Here is a 22,028-nt window from a genome sequence, read left to right as displayed (position 1 = left end):
AAGAAATGATAGATTCACGTTGGGTTCACCAAAATGTGTGGTGGAAAAAGTGACACTAAGCAAACATGCCCTAATCTCACTTTCAATCACACATTTGTGGAATACGAAAGAGCCTAGAGGTATCGCACAATTGGCTACTTCTTCTTGTGGAAGAGAGAGCCACAGGCTACCTATTAGGATTTCTATTCCTTTGTTGTAAATGATAGATAGAATGATGCAAGTTCAATCCCTAACCCCAAAGTGCAAGTATGAACTAATAACGACATTGCAGAATTGAACTTAAATAATGGAAAGCTATAAACACAAGGACAAGACAAGAATGTAAATGTGTACCTAGAGTTAAAATCTGACTGAAAATGTTCAGGACAGGGGCGTGGGCGCCACTGTCCTGATTCTGCCCCTGAAACTGCTCCGGAAACTGTTGTTTTGCACTCTGGAAAAGCTGTCAAAAATGCTGAAAATGTTGTCTGTCAAGAGGATCAGGGCGCCCAGCGCCCCTATCCCAGGGACCAGGGCGCCCAGCACCCCTATCCTGGTAGGACCAGGGTGCCCCACGCCCCTGTCCTGGTCTTTTTCTTTGAGATTTGGTGTGTTGTTTGGTCTCCGTCTGCTTCTTCCGGATCTGTATCTTGTGGCATCGTCCGAGTCCTGAAACCTGCACTTATATCTGAAAAGGTGTTTGGGTGGCTATATAGGGTTTTGCCTTAGTCAAACCCCTGCTTCAGTGATTTCCACCTCCACGAATAGCCAAGTTGTATTGTAAAATGTATTGTGTGTGCAGACCTAGTGGGTGTGCAAGGTCCTTAAATGCAAGGAAGCAAACTAGAGCAACCTAGAAAGTAAACCCTAATTGCTTGTAAATGATAATGTAAATGCTCTAAATCAAGATGCAAAGTAATCTAAAGCATGAATAAAGGATATATTGAAGCTTATGCAAAGACATGAAAACAACATGAAATCATACCCAACCCTCAAGGGAGGAGTACAAGCCAATCTTCAGTCGGTAATCTCCTATTGTTCTTCAATGTCTTCCAAGCCCTAAATGGATGAATGAAATTGATAAATGCTTGATAGAAGGATGTTGAATGTTGTTGAAGTCTTCAAAGATCTGCTCTTTCACTGCATAGAAGGTCCCTCAAAGCCAAAAATCCGATCCTTTCAAATGAAGAAAGAGAGCTCTTATGTATGAAACCCTAGGTCTTAATTTCAACTTTAGGCCAACTTAGAGATTGAATCTCCCACCAATTTCTTGGGGTTAAGCTTTATTTTATGATTGGATCGCGCTCCTAAAATTTCGGGAAAAATGTCCAGGACCATGTTGCACTCCGGGCGCCATGGTCCCGACAACTTTTCACCAAATTTTCAGGACTGTCGGATATGATGATTTTAGAGAGAATCCCGAAGTTACAGGTGATTTTGAGATGTTTTGACCCCCGAAATCAAGCCCCCAAGTTCAAAATAGGACCTAATTAGGGTTTTTGATTAAATGATGTATAGGAGGAATAAAATGAAAAGGGCACACTTTAATGAAAGGGCCCAACTTTATGATATGGGAGATGATGAAATAGGACCTTAGACCTAATTAATTTAATTAATTAAGCGCTAAGGGGAAATGCAATGCAAAATGCAAAATGCGCCAAGGCGGGTGCTAAACTAGGTGTGAAATTGTACCACCCTAGCAAGTGCGTACAATTTACGACGCTACATACTGTACGTTAGGAAACAGGAGATCATCACAAAATAAAGATAAACATAATCAACAATCACAAGTGCATTCATTGCAATGAATCTATCCTAAGACACATTCAATAGAGACATGAAAACAAAGCATACAAAACTAAATATTATGCAAACCAGATGACGATTTGAATGCTCCTTCCATGCGGCTCCATTGTTCTTCTTTCCTCTTCAAACGGTTTGGTTTTGGATCTCACCTACAAGTGCACACACAATTGAAAGCAAGTAGATGGGATTCTTGACCAAGAGTACTAGAAGCTTAAATTTGATAGCCTGATTATCAATTACCAATTACCAAATTAAGGATTATTCTCATTATTAGCCAAGATTGAAGAAATTCATCCAATTTATAGAAGAATTGGAGAGATGACAAGATTAGCATGATTCAATTCAAATGGAAATTTCAAATCAATTATGTCAATTATGACATGTCTATGACAAATTGCTATGCAAGGGTTTATGACAATTTATGACAAATTCTATGTCAAGAATTTATGACAATTTATGACAAATTTCTATGTCATTTCCATGAATTTAGGAGAGAAATAGGAGGAAATTGAAATTAGGAATTAGAAAATTAGGAAATTAGGAAATGAGGAAATTAGGAATTAGGTAAATTAATTAATAATTTGTCATTGATTAATTAATTCACAAAGAGGAATAATTAGCCAATTAAATGAACATTTAATTGCAATGAGAAGACTTAGGATAAATAAACAATTTATTAATCCTAAAGGAGGAAATGACAAACCAGGTTAAATGATTAAATCATGAAACCCTAGAAGACAAATTAGCAATGCAAGAATGACAATTAGGTCTTGACAAAGGATAGTTGATATCGATTCGATCATGATTTTGAATTGATAAATGACCAGTGTTGATAAATGATTTGATTGAGATTGGTTGACAAAAATTAATGACAAATTGACCAAATTGACATGATTGGAAAGGACAAGGATCGATGACGAATCGATCGCAATATGACAAGATTGACAAGGACAAAGATCGACCAAAATCATGACTGAAGGTTGTTGTCGACAAGACCAAATTCGAAGGCGAGATGATAGAAGAATGACTCGATGCTCGCAAATGATAAAAACCAAGTGCGTGACATAGGAGAAATGTTAATGCGACGCAAAAAACCTAAAATGAGGTAATGCGCCAATGTTAAAGTATGACTCTGCAAGCATTGACCATTTTTAGGTGTCTACAGATACAGTATCCTTTCTTCCGAACATAAGGGATTCTCCTTGCTCTAGTGCACAATGAGATCTGGTAACTTCTCCTTTTGGTTCCTCATTTGCCACACAACTTCTTGCCATTCCCTACTTACATTCATAGAATCTATATCCAGTTTCTCCACACTTGAAACATTTGTCAGGAAATTCTCTACCAGTATTGCTACTTCCTTTCCTCTGTGTTTTCTATTCTAGTTCTTTGTTCCACTTAGGTTTTGACTCATCTTCCTTAATTGATTTCTATTTCTCTGCACTCATCTGCCCCTTGAATCTCTCCTTCCCTCTAGTGTTACTTGGTTTTCTTCTTCTCACCTTCTCCTCAGCCTTCAAAGCATACTGGCAAGCTTCTTCAACTGTGGAAACCCTTAACATACTCATCTCATCCTGAATGTTAAATGAAAGTCCATTTATGTACCCCACCACCTTTTCTCTATCCATATCTCTATGTCCAGATCTAGTCATCACCTTATATAATTCCTTAGTATATTCATTCATAGACAAGTTTCTCTGTTTCAGGCTCCACAACTTCTTAAACAATTCCAACTCATAGTCTCCTGGTATGAACTTGGCCTTCAATATTGCAACCATCAGTCTCCATCGGGTGATCTTCAATTCACTATTCTCTACTGCGTCTTTTTGTAATCCTTTCCACCATAAGGCAACATGCCCTTTCAACTTAGTCTATGCCAACCAGACTCTCTGTGGGTCCTTGGCATCCTCAAACTCAAAGTAATCCTCCAACTCTCTGATCCAATCGATTAGATCCTTTGGGTTCAGAGTTCTATAATAGTTTGAAACTTCAATTTTATGAACTTTACTCACTTGCACCTTTTCTCTCAAGAATATTTCATCTCTCTCATCTTCTGGTCCTTCAGCTTCTTCAAGCTCTTCACCAGATTCTTCATACTCATCCCCAAATTTAGGGTTCCTCTGCAAACCAGCCAAAGCATTCTGGATTTAATTCCTCACTTCATTCTTGAAGTCCTCCATCATCTGCTCAACCCTCTGAGGGTTTGTCCTTCTAGGCGGTATCTCCTCTTCTACTCCAGTGAACTGCCTCAACTCAACAATGTGACTACTGGTTTCAATTTCCTCTCCTCAATAATCTATTGAATACACACACAACCTACCTCCAATTGGTGATCTATCCACCCAAAGGAATGCCTCAAGGTTCAAAAACTCTTCCACCAACAAGTTCACAACTAGCTCTGATACCATTTAATGCAGCCATACCGGTGAAACCCTCAAAAGAGAGCTGACTGACTTATGCAACAAGAGTAACACAATGAAAGAAACTAGAAAACATAACGATATTACATAAATAGATCATATTATTTCTTTAGAACTTCCGGCAACCATCTCGTTATCATCATATAAACATCAAAGAACATCTGGTAGTTAACTAGTTACATGCAGGCTTCAAGCCAGATAAAATCCAATCGAGACTCAAAGAATAAATCAGATCACTAAATGAGAATCTCGATCCTTATTCTCAATTCTACTTCATCTGCCCCTATAAATGATTACATAATATCATATTTATACCCATCGGAACATATTCAGGTCGGCCCAATGCAGGAAAATGAAATGTGTAACTAGGTTGGCCCAAAGAATTAAAGAAATATTTTCGAAAAATAACAACCAAGATGTGCGGTTTAGCAGGAAGGTTGGCCAAATGCCAAAGAACATCAAACAAGACCCCAAATAGGTCCACATGCTAATAATCACTTCGGTAATGGAGGAAAACCAACCGATAAGCACAAGAACTGTCCCGAATCCCAGAAACAGTCAACCAAAAGTGATAAGTGATCGGAAAAGAACCCAAATGAGCTAAAAATTTGGAATTAAGCACACGAACCAGTCTGGAAACTGAATATAAGATCTTCCATTAAAATCATGCAACTACTAATATCAACCAGTAAGAACACATAAAACTTCACAATGAACTAAACAAGAACAAAACTGAAAGGAAATATTTTTGGTTGATGCAAGATTGCTCATCAATCGAGGATGCTCCTACATACATACATACATGCATACATACATACATACATACACCATATATACATACATATAATTGAATCATTTTTTCTCTCCTTTCATTTAATTTTTAATTTATTCTTTAAGACTATTTGTACCCTTAAGAGCTACATCCCCTCCCCTAAAGATCCCTTAGACCTTCTCCATTATGTTTACATCTACAAATTCACTTGTATTGGGATTTTTAAATATATATATATATATACATATACATATATATATATATATACATATACATATATATATATATACATATACATATATATATATATATATACATATACATATATATATATGTATATATATATATGTATACACACACACATATATATGTATGTATATACATATATATACATATATATATGTATATATGTATATATATGTATATATATGTATATATATACATATATATATGTACATATGTACATATATATGTATATATGTACATATGTACATATATATGTATATATGTATATATATACATATATGTATATAGACACACACACACACACACACACAAATATATATATATATATGTATATGTGTATATATACATGTATACATGTATACATACATATATAAATGTATATATATCTATAGATGTATATATATATATACATGTATATATATAAATATGTATATACATACATATATACATACATACATATATACACACACACACATACATACATACATACATATAATGGAATCATTTTTTCTCTCCTTTCATTTAATTTTTAATTTATTCTTTAAGACTATTTGTACCCTTAAGACCTACATCCCCTCCCCCAAAGATCCCTTAGACCTTCTCCACTATGTTTGCATCTACAAATTCACTTGTATTGGGATTTTTAAGATCAACAAGCAAAAACCAAACTCCCACAAACTATGAACACACAAAGCCAAATGAAAATTATTAAAGAGTTAAGATAAATGTACATAAAAGGATTGCATGTATAGGAAAGCAAGTGAAGTGAGAAGGTAGGAGATAATGACTAACTACCCCTCCATATGTGCGACACTTGTGAGAGCACTTGACAAGTGTGTAAGAAAGTGATATGCATGAGTGCAAGCAGTATCTCACTAAGTGATTACACATTCCTCAACTACATGAGGTGAGACAAATATCTAAAAGTCCCTAAGTAGAGACTTAAACAATGTGAATAGGAGTCTACCTAAGTGAGCTAAAAGAAAAATCAATACATTAAGTCACTATTTACACCAACACCCACTTAGGGAGTAATGTTAACAATGATAATGGTGATGGGTCTTGACTACTAGCCATGTTAGGTACCCAAGTATAAATTTCTCATAAACTAGAGTAAAGGAGAAAACCCAGTGGGAACAAAATGTCTCTTCAAAAGAGAAACAATGTAATGCGAATGTATAAGTGAAGAAGCTAGAAGGATTGATTAGGACCTCCATGGACTAATTTTATGCACAATTTACAATGAATTTTCTCCCCTTAGGTCATAAATGAGAGACTACATAGCCCCCATAAAGTGATGCCTATAGTGTTTTTTAGATGCTCGACACTAGATGTTGGAGATGATCCACACTCACTAACACAACACCACAATTGTGTGCAAGATGAATTCCCATATCAGATATGTTGGAAATAATATGAATGTCTTTGAATTTTTCACATGATCAAAAGAGTGAAGGTCATTTTACTAGTTTCCAAACCTTCAGTGCTAAAACCTTGTATAAATATTTTGTTGCAAGTGACAAAATTAGCAACAACATAATGAGATCTCAACGCATGTCAAAAGGATTGAATTTTTCATTTCCATATAATATATTGATGTGATCATAATGCATGTTATAGGACTATATTATTCATCTTCATATGGTTCTTGAAAAAGTGTGGAAGTGTTCATGACATGACTCACTAAAGTGCTTAGATGCACGATTCAAGAGACCCCTTCAATTTTTGGCACTTAAAAACATAGTTATTTTTACAATACAAATAGGTCAATGTGTAGGAAATGGAAAAATATGAATGTTTACAAAAAATAGTACTCAATTTTGAGCTACTAATAAAAAAATATTATATAATCAAGTTCCCATAAAATTGGCCTATTTTACATACATCACTAAAATACATTAAAAATTACCTAAGATGAGGTCATACCTAGGATTCCATCTACTCATTGGATTCTACATAGAAAATGATTTATAATGACAACTTCCACTTGAAAAAGAACCCTCATGTTTACAAATTATAGTAAAACAAAAAAAATTCCCACTTTACAAGCTTGTTGAATAAGTTGATAAATAACAAAAAAACTAGTAATGGTTTAAAGGAGTTTCTCTAGCAGTTATAAACCAATAGCAATATAGTGTGACATAAAATGCTATGACTAACAATAAATTGTAATAGTAATGAATATTTAAAAAATAAACTACCACTAATTGCAAGATGAAGGGAATAATGACCAAGTGAAAAAATAAATGACAGGGAGATGAGCATGTGGTAAATTCACCAATATAACACTCCAAACTTGGAGATTTTGTTGGGAATAGTTTTTGAAAGATGTATTGGTCACTTATGTGGTTGATCTTCTTCCACATGCCTTTGTTGGGAGTGTTGTGAAGTTGCTAAAGGTGATTTACATGTTGAACGCCACAATTAAAACAATAAATAGTAGGATGTGGCATGTGAGAGGGAAATTCACCACTATGGGGCTATATGTGGAATTGAGGTAGATCCAAATAAAGTAAAAACAATAACATAAATGCCACCTCCTTAGAATCTTGCATAGTTATGTAGTTTTTGATTAAGGTAAAAATAGATTTTGAAGGGACCTCAAACCATTTAACAATAAATCAAAGAGTAGTCCAGACTTAACAAGGCATTAAGCCAAAAAGAGACTACAACAAAACATGCTGCCCCATAAGATATGAAATAAGCCTCAAAATAGAGAGGGGACAAACACAAATACATACCAAAACAATAGAAACCATAACACAATAGAGAAAACCAGACAACAAAAACACCAACAACAATAATAGTTACGTAGTTTGCAAGGGAAAATCTAGTCTTTTAGACAATTCATTGCCCATTTAGTAGATAAATGTCACCCCTTTTGACATCTACTCTAAAATAATGTCAACATTGAGTGGGGTCAATCATGTAAAAAATCATTCAATCAGATTAAGGAATAATTATCCAATCCTCTAGTTTTAATGGCAACAACTTTAGATATGCATTCATTGTTATACATCTCATTTGCACAACATGACTTAGGTGCCTTATTATCTCAACATAATTATTAGGGAAGATAAAATGTCATCTATTACCTTAGCAGGACATTGGTTGGGTATGTGCTCAAGTATTCTTCCATGGAGAAGCTTGTCTTGTATTAGTGTTTGCCACATAGAAACTTCACCATTACATGCTTATTGCTACAATTCATTTGATTGCCAAAATTGATCCCTTGAAATATTTGTTGTCCAAAGAAGCCCTTACTAATCAAATAGAAAAGTGGGTCATGATCCTTAGTGATTTTTATATTAAGTTTGTAAATCAAAAGGCAATTAAGGGACAAGTTATAACAAATTACTTAGTAGAGGCTCCCATTTTGGATCACCAACCTTTGAATATATAATTTCTTGATGAATTTATCCTTCACATTGAAGAATACAAACCCTATATATTATACTTTGATGGTTCCTTTACCTCACATTGATCAAGTGTTGGCATCCTATTTATCATCCCCAAGTTGATTTCATTCCTAAATCATTCCACATTGCATTCCCTTGCACAAACAAAATAGCATAATATGTGGCATTGATATTGTTGGGAGTGGTTTCCATTGCACCAAAAGAGCAACCTAACAATGCCTGATACAACCACTAGACTTATAGAGTCCACAGGAGGTGGTTAGGCCATGTCGCAAACATACCACTTTTGCTGCATAGAGACTAAGGGCACACACCTTGCAACAATCCCCCCTAAACACAAGTGGGGTTTGAACCTGTGACCCAACTCTGATACCATTTGTTGGGAGTGGTTGTCATTGCACCAAAATATTGACATATCAATTCCCAATACAACTACTATACTTATAGAATCCACATGAGGCAGTTAAGCCATGCCACAAACACACCACTTTTTCTACACAAAGACCAAGGGCACACACCTTGCAATAGATATATATTTTGAAACTAGTAGTTCAATGTCATCTTAAACATTTACAAGTCTATGGAGATTCATAGTTAGTAATCAAATAGGTCAATGATGAGTTCCTTACTAAGGATGACAAGCTTATACCTTATAAATGCATGGTCGATAGTTTCAAATTCTACTTCTTTGATATATCTTTTGAGCAAGTCCCAAGTATCAATAATTTTTTTTTTATGTAATGACCACCATTGGATCTTTTCTAGACATTCTTGGTAAAGCTCAAGAGTCTCATTTCCTTGAAGAACACCTACTTATACCTACTTATGATCTTCTAGATTCTAACATTATATGTGACATCATTCATCTTGACATTGCTTGGTACAATGACATTTATGCTTATCTCCAAAACCAAACCATCCCTCTCAATATGCCATCCACCAAATCTAAGTCCCTTATCCAACACAAACCTTGTTATACTCACATTGGCAGCGTGCTCTATTGTATAAGTTATGATGGCGATTTGCTTAAATTTATCAATTGAGGTGATACTAATCATGCACTTCAGAAGGTTCATGATGGAATTTAGGGTTCTCATATGAATGGCATAGTCCTAGCCAAGAAACTCCTTTGTATATGATATTATTGGCCTAGCATGAAATCAAATTGTTGTCAATATGTAAGGAAATGTTTTGCTTGTCAAAAACATGGAGAACTTATCCTTGTACCCTCACACGCCCTTCAACCCATTACCCATCCATGGACCTTCTCCATATGGGTCCTCAATATTATTGGAAAGATTAAACCTACTTCCCCCAACAATCATAAGTTCATTATCACTACTATTGAATATTTCACCAAGTGGGTTGAAGTAATTTCACTCACTTTCATCACTAGCATTTGAACTTCCAAGTTTATCCTTAACCATCTCATTTCTCATTTTGGCATTCTATCCACCATCATCACTGATAATGGAATGTCTTTCAAAAATAGTTAAGTGTGCTCTTTGTATGATAAATTACATAGTAATAACAAGTGACCCACCCCATATTACCCTCAAAGCAATGGTGAAGTTGAGACATCCAATAAAACCATCACGAAAATCCTTAAAAAAATTATCAATGATGTTCACCATGATTGGCATCTTCAACTTAATCCCACCCATTGGGCCCATCGTACCTCCATCTACACTCTCATTGGTGCCACTCCATATTCACTTGTTTAGGATTTTGAAGTAATATTTCCATTAGAGGTTGAGTTACCCTCCTTATTTGTATCTTTGTGTAATCTCATCTTTGAGGAGGTTATCAAGAAGCACATTTACATGATCCAGAAGTCCTTAAGGAGAATTTTCAATTTCTCTCAATTACCTTAAAGCATATCAAAATAGGTTGTGTCGTGATTATACAAGCACATTTCTACTAGAGTTTGATATTTGGGACCTTGTTATTAAGGAAAACTAGAAGAATAATACTCAAGATAGAGTGAAGAAAGGAAAATTCAAGCCAAATTGGTTGGGTCTTTATGTCATCATTGCCAAGTTTCAATTTGGATCCTACAAAATAGCCACTCTTGAAGGTCATGAACTAGATGAGCCTATGAATATTGTCCATCTCAAGTACTTCTATGCTTAACCCATCTAACACCAGCCTTCCAAATATGAGAAAATTTTTTTTTTAAAAAAAAATAGTAAAGAGAAATAAATTCATCCAATGGTGAAAACCTTCCTTGTGGCACCTGTTGATCCCCAAAAGGACATACATCTTTCTGGAGTAGTCATGAAACTTCACAGGAGTGGGACATGTGTCTTGTGAAATAACCTCTAGGAATTTAGAATTCAACTCTTCGAAGATTGGAAGAAGAAAAGGGAGAGAAAAATCCTCACCAAGAGACTAAACGAAGAAGGGCAATACACCATAGCAAAGATTAGATTAAGGGAATGAATTAAGGAATTCTGCTGAAAATGATAATATTCATAGAATTTTGGACCATCACTGATCAGAGATTTATGCTTCTATTGAGGAGACACGATGCACCATAGACCCTTTATTATTAGTCAAGAGAACAATGTGTGCAAAGCTCACAAGGCATAAGACATAATATTCAGATCCTAACTGCACGAAGAACCTGCAAGGGTCTAAATAGAGGCATAAACTCTTAAGGGGTGCTAACTCTTTTGAGCCTCAAACATGGTATAGGAAAACAACCTCAACTAAAAAGCCCCAAGAATGGGTCCTTTCTTCTCAATTAGAATTAATCCTATAAGGGTTCAACAAAAAGGTTTTAGCCTCTGAAAAGTATTTTTCTGAGGAGCAGACTACGAAGGATACAATTCATCTTTTGTTTTAGATGATCTATGAAGAGAAGAAAGCCTTCATAGTCATAAGTACATCTAATTAAACTAAAAATAAATATACCCACATAAATAAACTAGACTAGATTCAAAAGGAATTATCACGGGACACTCCGATTAACAAAAAGAAAAAGGTCACATGGGCACAACTTCCATAATTCATTAAGACCAAAAATGCCAAGGCTATGGAATGAGTTCTAGAAAATAGATGACATGAATACACCTTTGGTGATAAAAACACAGAGTTCCTTTGGAAATAACTATAAATTTACCATTACAACAAAACTTGAGAGTTCTTGATAAAAAATATTCCCCCCCTCTTTACAATAAGAGCCCATGGCCTTATATAGGGAAACAAAGGCTTCCATATAATAAGAGTCATGCCTTAGAATCAGGCATTGATCCCTAGGTTTTTACAAATTACTGACAAGTTTGCCCTTTCTTTTGGAGATTTATGCCAGTTGTGGGTAAAAATTTGATCTTGTGAGGCTTTTTATGATTGCATGGGTTAACTGAAAATATGATTCCTAACAATTGCCAATTCTGCATTTTGACTATGAGAAAGTACACAAATAATTATATTCAAAGACTTTGTGTTGGTGGCTTTGATAACACAATCTTTTTGTAGGACACATGTCACTTGGGTGGGGCTTTTGAGGGAGATTTGTGTGTTAAGAGATAGAAGCCCCACCAAGCTAACATGTGACATTTTGACGGGCTACGTTGGTTAACTCAGGTTTGTTTCTGTAGGCAGTCCATGAATGTTGAAGTGGTCGATTCGAGAGAAAAAGTAACAAGGTCATCACTTTGTGTAGATGGAGTCTACAGTTTGGGTGACTTTCAGGGGATCTCAACCTACTAAGAAAGAAAATTGGGCCTGTGGTTCCGCATCCAATGCCTTATCCATTAGGTATTTAAATTGATAATTTCTAGTTGAGCGACTAGTTCTGTGAACACCCCAAAATGAGCATCTAATTTTAGTAGTAGGCACATTAATTAGATCATTTCCTAGGCATTGACATGTTAGCTCTTAAAAAAATAGGGGAGCAAGGCATAAAAGGATGAACACATAAGATGATCCTTGTCAAACCAAAATGTTGAGGACATGACACCTATACATGAGATGCAAAACAAATGTCACATGCATCGTAGATCTTCTTTGAAAAGGGAAAACTAACTATTTAAACAAACTATGACCCTAAAATTTACAAAGATACATTAACAGGAAGACAAAAGTAGCTACCCTTGCAACCTAACTTTTTACATTAAAACAATTGCTCTATGATATTTTGACCGAAAAGGGGAAATAGAGGAGCAATGTTTTTTGCACATAGTATGTCAGAGACAACTTCATAACTATCTAATTTTTCCCTATCTGACATCTTGTGAGGCAACACCTTGTTATCTTCTGAGAGGCTCCTTTCATGCTCTGATGTGGCCATGGCTCATGTTGACAGGTAAGTTGTAGGTCTGGAATAAAATCTAATCGGGCACCCCCTTGTCTATTTGAAAATTGCAACTATGGGGAAGGTGCTATGAGCTTTTGTAATGTGATTTTCTAACTGATTCGAGAGCTTGTGTGTAGAGGAAAGATCCTCCTAAACTATTGAGAAATATTTTCCAAAAGATGCACAAAACAACTTGAGCTCATTCCAGAAAAGAATGTCCTCATCTTCTACCTCTTCTTTCTCATCCAAAGCTTTTGAGATGAGAATCTTTGGGTGGGATTTAGAAATATCTTGAACTTTCACAGGAGAAATCCCTTTTTCCTTTTGCGAGCATGGAAGCTTGGAAGTGGGATAGCTAGAACCATCGGCTTCCATCCACGTCTAAAAAATATCCCCTTGTTGACAAGATTAGCCTGTCTCATTTCTTTTCTGGGTGTGCCAAATCACTGATCCCCCTTTGAAAAGTGAGATAGTATCCAACATCTAGGATGGAAAGGAGAAACCAAAGAAGGATTTCTGATCTAATATTATCCTTTGGAAGTATCTTTTCTGGAGAATGCGTAGGCATGGTTTCATACTCTAGAGATCCTTGGGAGAGTTAGGACAATACTTTGACAAAAAGAATCAACCCCATGAGCCATTTTTCTAATCCTCAAACTCGATCATCTACATCTCACGCTAGAAACCAAGGAAAATTTCTTGAACACTTGAAACTGGATACCTTTGAGAAGGGTAGGATGAAGTCCAAACATCATAGCTCAGATCCAAGCTCAAAAAGATCTTGACAAAAGTTATCAGGGTACACTTGATGGTTTCACGCAAGCCAAAGAACCAAAACATGTATAGAATTTGGCAAATGTGCTCAAACGGTACCACCAAGCATGCCAAAAAATATTGTTGATCCCCCAAAAAATAGACATCTTTCTAGAGCAGTCAGGAAACTTCATAGGAGTGGGACAAGCATCTTGTGAAATAACCTTTGGGATTTTAGAAGTCATCTCTTCAAAGATTGGAAGAAGAAAAGGGAGAGAATAATCCTCACTAGGAGACTAAACTAAGAAGGGCAATATGCCTTTGAAAATATTAGATTAAGGGAATGACTTAAGAAATTTTGCTGAAAATGATAATATTCATAGAATTTTGGACCATCACTGATCAAAAATTTATGCTTCTATCGAGGGGACACAATGCACCACAAACCCTTCATTGTTAGTCAAGAGAACAATATGTGTAAATCTCACAAGGCGTAGGACATAATATTCAGCTCCTGATTGCAAGAAGCACTTACAAGGGTCTAAACAGAGGCATAAACTCCTAAGGGGTGCTAACTCCTTTGAGCCTTAAACACTGTATAGGAAGACAAACTCAATTGAAAAGCCCCAAGAATGGGTCCTTGCTTCTCAATTAGAATGAATCCTATAAAGGTTCAACAAAAAGGTTTTAGCCTCCAAAAATTATTTTCCTGAGGAGCAGATTGCGAAGGATATAATTCATCTTCTGTTTTAGATGCCCTATGAAGAGAAGAAAGCCTTCATAGTCATAAGTACATCTAATTAAATTGAAAACAAAGATACCCACATAAATAAACTGGACCATATTCAAAAGGAATTAGCATAGGACACTTCGATTAACAAAAAGAAAAAGGCCACATAGGCACACCCTCCATAATTCATTAAGAGCAAAAATGGCAAGGCTAGGGAATAAGTTCCAGAAAATAGATGACATGCATACACCTTTGGTGATAAAAAAATGGAGTTCCTTTGGAAATAACTATAAATTTACCATTACAACAAAACTTGAGAGTTTTTGATAAAAAATATTCCCCCCCTCTTTACAATAAGAGCCCACAACCTTATATAGGGAAATGCAGTTTTCCATGATTCAAGAGTCATGCCTTGGAATTAGGCATTGATCCCTAGGTTTTTACAAACTACTAACAAGTGTTCCTTTTCTTTTGGAGATTTACGCCAGCTGTGGGAAAAAAGCCAATAACACTGATCTTGTGAGGCTTTTTATGATTGAATGGGTTAACTAAAAATATGCTTCCTAACAGCTATTGATTCTGCATTTTGACCTCATACTGATAATGTGAGATTTTTACACGACAAGTGTCACTTGGGCAAGCCTTTTGAGGGAGATTTATGAGTTAAGAGCTAGAAGCCCCACCAAGCTAACATGTGGCATTCCAACTAGCTGCGTTATTTAACTCAGGCAAGTTTCTACAAGCAGTCCATGAATGTTGAAGTGGTCAATCTAGCCAAAGAAAAAGTAGCAAGGTCACTTCATGTAGATGGAGTGTACAACACCTTAAGAAAGTACCATGATGAAAACCTAGCAAACAAGCATCAAGTGTAATAGGAAACAACTTAATTCTATGAGCATGCATCATTATTCCACCATCATGTCCTATTCATCCCATTATTTACCTTACCATGGTTTTCTCTCTCAAGTACCTCACCCATCCTCCCATCGCCTCCCCTTTCCATTATCTTTTTTCCACACATTACCTATTTTCCATACAATCATTTATCAGATTTCTCAAAACAACCAACACATCACCCCAACCCCATATTTCCATCTAGTTACCTCTATATTTTCATTCTATTTATTCTACTCTACTTCATCCCATTTCCTTGTTTATGTGCTTAATTGGGGGATACCCCTTGTTGATATTTTTTAGGGAATGGTTGTCCTTTTTCATCACCATTGTCACCTTTTTTCACAATTCCACCCTTGTTTTGGAATCTACTCCTCCCACCCATCACCCTCTCATTCCACCCTTGTCATTCCATCACCCATGAATTCAACATTCTCTTGGATACCATATTTGTATTTTTCTTTGCATGCTTTTGATTGTTTGATTGATTTTTTTGTCTCTTTATGTATTTGTCCTTTGGGTCACTTTTTGTTTTAATCTTTTTGTTTTTATTTTCCTTTTTGTTTGTTTACTTTTTATATCTAGTCCTAGTGCTCCATCCATCACATTATCATGGTTGACCTCATCATTTATACGATGACAAGTTACTAACACCATGTCTTTTGAATCACTATACTATTTACAAATTATTTTTTGTGTATCAATCCATATACACATGTCACATCATCATCATGATCCCTTATATCATGGTGCATAATGCTAAGTGATATAGTAGAATAAAGGTTGTTTTTTTCAAATGAAGTTACTATGACAATATGTATCCCTCATCCATTTTCTTCATTCATCTATCTCCTATCATCTTCTTGAATTACATCCTTGTAATATCGTAAATTGTACAACCTTGATTAGGGTTGTTCAATTTCATGCTTAGGTTAGCACCTACCTTAGTGTGTTGCATTGAATTTTTCATCTTCAAGGTTCCTTTAAGTATTTAATTATTAATCTACTTAAATCTAGGGTCCTTTATCACCCATTCACATATTATGAAATTGGCCCCTTATCCCTAAGTGTGCCCCTTTTATTTCATTTTAATTAATCATGATAAAGTCCTAATTTTGAGCTTCAAAGCACATTTTTGCATATCTAAACACCTTGGATTAATAGACCAAGTTGTATTTGACTTTGTAATCATGATATTTTTCTTCCCTATAAATTTGGAATAAAGTCAGTCAAATTGTAGCGACATTCGCTACGGTCTCGACCTTTTTTCATTAAATTTTGGGAGCCTAATTTGGTGATATTATAATTTTAAAATCCCACTTTGTGTGAGATTTCATCAATTCTAGGTCGGCCTATGATCAATTAGGGTTTCATATATATCCTTTTCTTTCCTCATTTGAAGGATACACTCACTAGCAATCGAAGGAGCCTCTTATGAAGTGAAAGTGCATATTTTATGTAGAGTCTACAATCAAAAAATTCATCATTCATCAAGTCTTTATCAACCCTTTTCATCAACCATGGAAGCTTAGTAGATATTGAAGAATAATAAGGAGATCACCAACTGTTGACTGACTTTTACCTCTCCCTTAGGGTTTGGTATGGTTTCATGTTATTTTCATATCTCTATGCGAGTTTTTCAAATTTTCATTATTACTTTAGATCTACATTGCATTTGTGATTCGAAGAATTTACATTATGTTCATTTAGGGTTTTTACTCCAAACATAGGGTAGAAAGTTTTTCTAGTTTTGCATTCTAGCTCATTAGGATCTTACAAGAACATGAGATTCTAGGACACACACACTTTTTAACACTTTGTTGGCTATTTGTGGAGGTGGAAATCACCAAAACAAGGGGTTTGACTAAGGAAAAATCCTATAAAGCTGCCTACACACCATTTTTCAAAGCACAAGTGCATGTACAACTTTCTATCAAAGCTGCAAGTTTCTGGGAAGTCTCAGTCAACAAGTGTAGATCCAGATCAAGAATTAGGAACCCGACCTCTAAGACCAGAGAGCCCAATGCCCTTGTCCTAAGACCAAAGTGCCCAACACCTTGGTCCTCCTCAGTCAGGTGTAGAAGTTGATAGGTGTGACTCAAAATACTTCAAGTTGTAGAATCCTAGTTTCTATCTCAGTTCAGCAACAAGGAACATAATGCCCAATGCCTTGGTCCTACTTAATTAGGCCTAGATTTCAGTGACAAGTGCACATCAAAATTCCCTTTTCAGACCTATACTTCGTATCCCAATTTTATTTATGCATTTTTCTGTTATTAACTGCTATCTTAGTTGTTCTCATAGTTTCACTAGCTTAGTTTGTTTCCATCTTACATTTGACTCATTTCTCTTTCATAGTAGCAAAGGAATAGAATCCCTAAAAGTATTCCTTAACTCTCTTGCACAAGAGAAAGTCAAAGTGAATCACTTCCTTAGGCTCTTTTGTATTCCAATGTGTGAATGAGAGTGGGATTAGGTATTAGTCTACCCTATTCCATTTTACTCGAAACAATCCTTTTGCAATTTCATTAACTTACATGTGCATCCATGACATTTGGCATCTTATCATCTAGTCATCCTAGTGGCATCAATAAATATGCTTGGATCCTAGTCTATCATCTAGTCATGGCATGCACATCATCACACATTATTTCTCTCAAATCATATATTATACATCACACCACATTTTTCTTTCCATCCTTGTCTTTTCAAGAGACATCTTGGCCTCTATTCCACCCAACATCTTTCTTGAGGGGACATCTCTTCCACCACCATCCTTAAGTGACCAGGGTAATTTTCCACTATAACTTATTCTATCCCACCCTACTTTTTAATCTTCTTTTCCACAACACCACTTAGTTGTACTGTATCAAAGATTGACAAAATGTATGTAGTGCCCTTCCATATCACACTCTTTTTATGATACTCTTTATGGATGCTTATGGATCTATTTATATTTTAGATGTTTTTAGTTTGATGTTAGACATTGCTTATTGATAGATGATACATTATGGTTTAATGTGGATGATGATATACTCAAGTTTATTATGATGATTGTACATATGGTTGGATATTTATGTTCACTCATTATATGCATGCAGTGGTTGTATTTTCTTATGATGATATCATGTTATGTGCTAACCCTACTCTATGCTTATAGTGGATATGATGATGATGTTATCGATGATGTTAGATTGCCATGATTTTATTACTAATGCAAACATAAAAGGGATGATGTTATGCCACTCATTTATGAGCAGGGTGTGAAGTTACGATTCTCTTTCACCTGTTTGATTATTTTATGTTATATGCAAATGCATATGTTGTTGTATAGATGTTTGGTGTTTTGTAGGGTGCATGTACTAGACATCAACTCCACTTGGTTTCATAGGTCTGAGCATGTTTCTAATCCCAATGGCAAGTTGATTGGAGGTACATGAGGTCTTACCACACTCTAGGCTTAGTTGGTATCTTGTCAATCTTAGTGTTTTGGCTAGAGTTGCCTTGTTAGGTGATATGCACTATTTTATTTTATTTCAGGTTTGGTTGATTATAATAGTTGTGGTAATTAATTAATTAATTAATTCATATACATAATTTATTGGTGTTAAATTATTGTAATGGTTGGATTGGTTGTTTAAATATAAATATAAATATAATTATTTATTGGAGCTATAATTAAATAAATTAATGTTTATTTTGTGGGATTATATTTAGTTAAGAATTTATGTTATTTGTGCATTTGATTATTTAATTATTCATTGTTTTATTTATTTATTTATTTATTATTTGTTTATGGTTCATTTATTTATTGTTTATTTGTTTATTTATTTATACTTTACTTACCTACCCTTTCTTACTATTGGCCTTTGGGAGTTGTATTTGGTTAATAATATTATTTAAATTATTTCTCTTATTTTTGTGAGGGGTTGGTAATAATAATATTATTTTTATTATTTTGATTTTTTGGTGTGATGAGGCATGTCTATTGTGATATATGAAAAAATGAGAATATCATTGTCGTGAAGTTTTCTTTGGAGTTTTGATGTTGGATTTGGGGATGATTTTTGTGAATGCTTGACGATTGAAGATTGGTTTCCAAAATTGGGATTTTGGTTGTATGTTTCTCTTCTTTAAACTTGTCATTGCCCATTCATCAATTATCAGGTGATTGGTTTTGATCTAATTTTATTTATGCAACTTGCACTTATGGAAAGATTGTATGAAGTGTGCTTGTTCAAAAGGATAGATTTTTTCTAGAGTGATTGGAAAATGGCTATTGTGTGTTCTGGGATTTGGTATTTTAATCCTTTTATCAATTAGTTGAATGGGAAGATTTGGTTGTTATTTCTTGACAGGACCGTGTATTACTCGTGATCTTGTATCTTACCTTTTCTATGATTCTGTGAGCTAGTTAAGAGGATTTTGGTTGTCTTTTTGTGTAGGTTGGGTTGTCTTTGAACCCCTGCCATCCTTTCTGTGTTTTGGTTTATTTGATAAACTTATTGTTCAAGTCTTTTGTGTCGATAATGTAGAGATTTGGGATTATGGATTTTGGTTTTCCCTTCTATGTCTATTAAGTTATGTACTTTGGTTGAGAACACCCTTTTTTGCCTATGTTTGAAGTCAAATTTTTGTATCTTGCATTCTTTGAGTTAGTCATAAAATCTTACTTGGCGTCTGATACGTATCTTGTTCTCTATGTCATATGTGCTAGTCTGGTGAATGAATGTGCAAAACTATTATTTGTATGCATCGTTTTGGTTATTAGATGCGCTAAAATATTTGGCATATGCACTATCTTTGTTTGTGTATGCATTGTTCTATTGAGTCTATGCACTAATCTGAGTATCATTTCTAAAATCGTAAGAGGAATATGTGCCCATTTCATATTGTAAATGCATCATTTCAAGTTACAAAAGTGTTGAAAGAGTCTGTAAAGGTGCCATGTAATATTTAGTGTATATACAAATTTTTTGGGAAGATGTGCCAGATAATTATGTATAGGCATTACTCTATCTTTTTGATCTTTACTATTGACTTTTCTGAGTCTATGTTGAACCAAAGGCTGTTGTTGGGTTTTCAATGTTTCCCTGTGATGTTTTTCCAATTTTGGGTTTTACTTGGCTTTGCGGATTTTCTAGATATATGATATTATGGCTTGAGAGAGATTGCATGTCATGCATATTGAATAGTTGGAATCTCGTTTTGGGTGTCTCTTGATGTTTGGAATATTGGTTCCATGATTGGTTTATGTATGAGGTTGTTGGTTATTGGCATAAAGGATTTAATTGTGATTAAAATTTAGGTTTGGATATGAAGCCTTTGGATTGATGTATTATGTGATTCTTTTGAAATTCTTTATGTTGATTTTTATACCCTAGGTTTTAGGAACATGTTAGGGGGAGTGGCTTCCAAGTGGGTGCCAAGGCCCCCAAGTGGCTGCCAGGAAATCTCATTGGAAGTTTTGTATAATTAAGTGATAATATTAATGAATTAATTTAGGGGTTTGGGTAGTTCTCACATTGAACAAGATAATTTGTGCTGCCCCACTCATGGACTAGTGTGCTAGTTCAGGTGTAGGATGAGATTGGGAAGGATTTGTTGGCATGACTATACTCCCCTGTCTTCATGAAAGGTTGAGTTGGTTCTGCATGGGTATCACCTGGGCGCCAAGGTCTAGAGAGGGAATGCTAGGGAAACTCGTGTTGATGGGTGCCAGAGTTTAGAGACCACCAGGGAAACCCTTATTGATATCATGTGATGAAAAGCTCTTCCCTATATGTGTCCTACTACCTTAGCCTTGTATTTTGATGGTAGCCTCTAGTGTCTTTGTGATTTATGGTTGTAAAGGGGAAAATTTGATTTGGAAATGTGCAAAATAGGAGGGAGAAATTGCAAAATAGGAGGGAGAAATCACTAAATCAATTTCACTTGGGAAACCTTTACATTCAAAAGAGGGAAGGGAATCCACTAGATTCAGTCACAAATCTGATTAAGGATTGAATACTGAATGGATTGATTGATTAGTTATAGGGTTTTCCTCTCTTTTGTAAGTTGAAATTCTGAAATAGGTAAACTACTAGAAAATGAAGGTAAAAATGAGAAAACAGTAAGCTATAGTGGGATTAAGATGAGAACCTAGAATTGGGAAGTATAAGAGGATTTAGATCTGACCCTTAAAAAAAATCCTAAAACTATGGGACTAGGACGCGACACCCTTGTCCTTCAAACTTTTTGTGTGTTGAAAGGGGTTGATTTGTTTCTGTGAATAAATATTATTCTAAAGAGTAAAACTCCAGAAATGTTTCTTGCACATAGAAAGAAGGGGAAAAAGGTTGGGAATATGGGTTTGCCTAAGTCAAACCCTGGTTTGGATTTAACCTTGAATGAAATATTTCAAATAATTGAAATAAATGAAGGAAAGGTATACCTCAGATCTGAAATGAATGATGATGATTCTTTTCTTCTTGAATGTAATCACATATGTTATATGAAAATGGCATGAACATGACAAAACCCTAATCACACAAACATGCTTGTAAATGGTTGATGTAATGTTGCTCCACAATGGATAGATGAAGAATATACATCCTTGAAGACCTCTAGAAATACTTGATGATGAATACTTCAATTCTTGAATGCTTGATTTCTTGAATTTAATGCTCCCAATTTCTCCATATATCATCCATGTATCTCCAAATGAGAG

The sequence above is a fragment of the Cryptomeria japonica genome, chromosome 1 (genome assembly GCF_030272615.1).
Source record: "Cryptomeria japonica chromosome 1, Sugi_1.0, whole genome shotgun sequence".
Taxonomy (NCBI): Eukaryota; Viridiplantae; Streptophyta; class Pinopsida; order Cupressales; family Cupressaceae; genus Cryptomeria; species Cryptomeria japonica.
The sequence above is the reverse complement of the archived record's forward strand: the minus strand, read 5'-3'. Positions refer to the sequence as shown.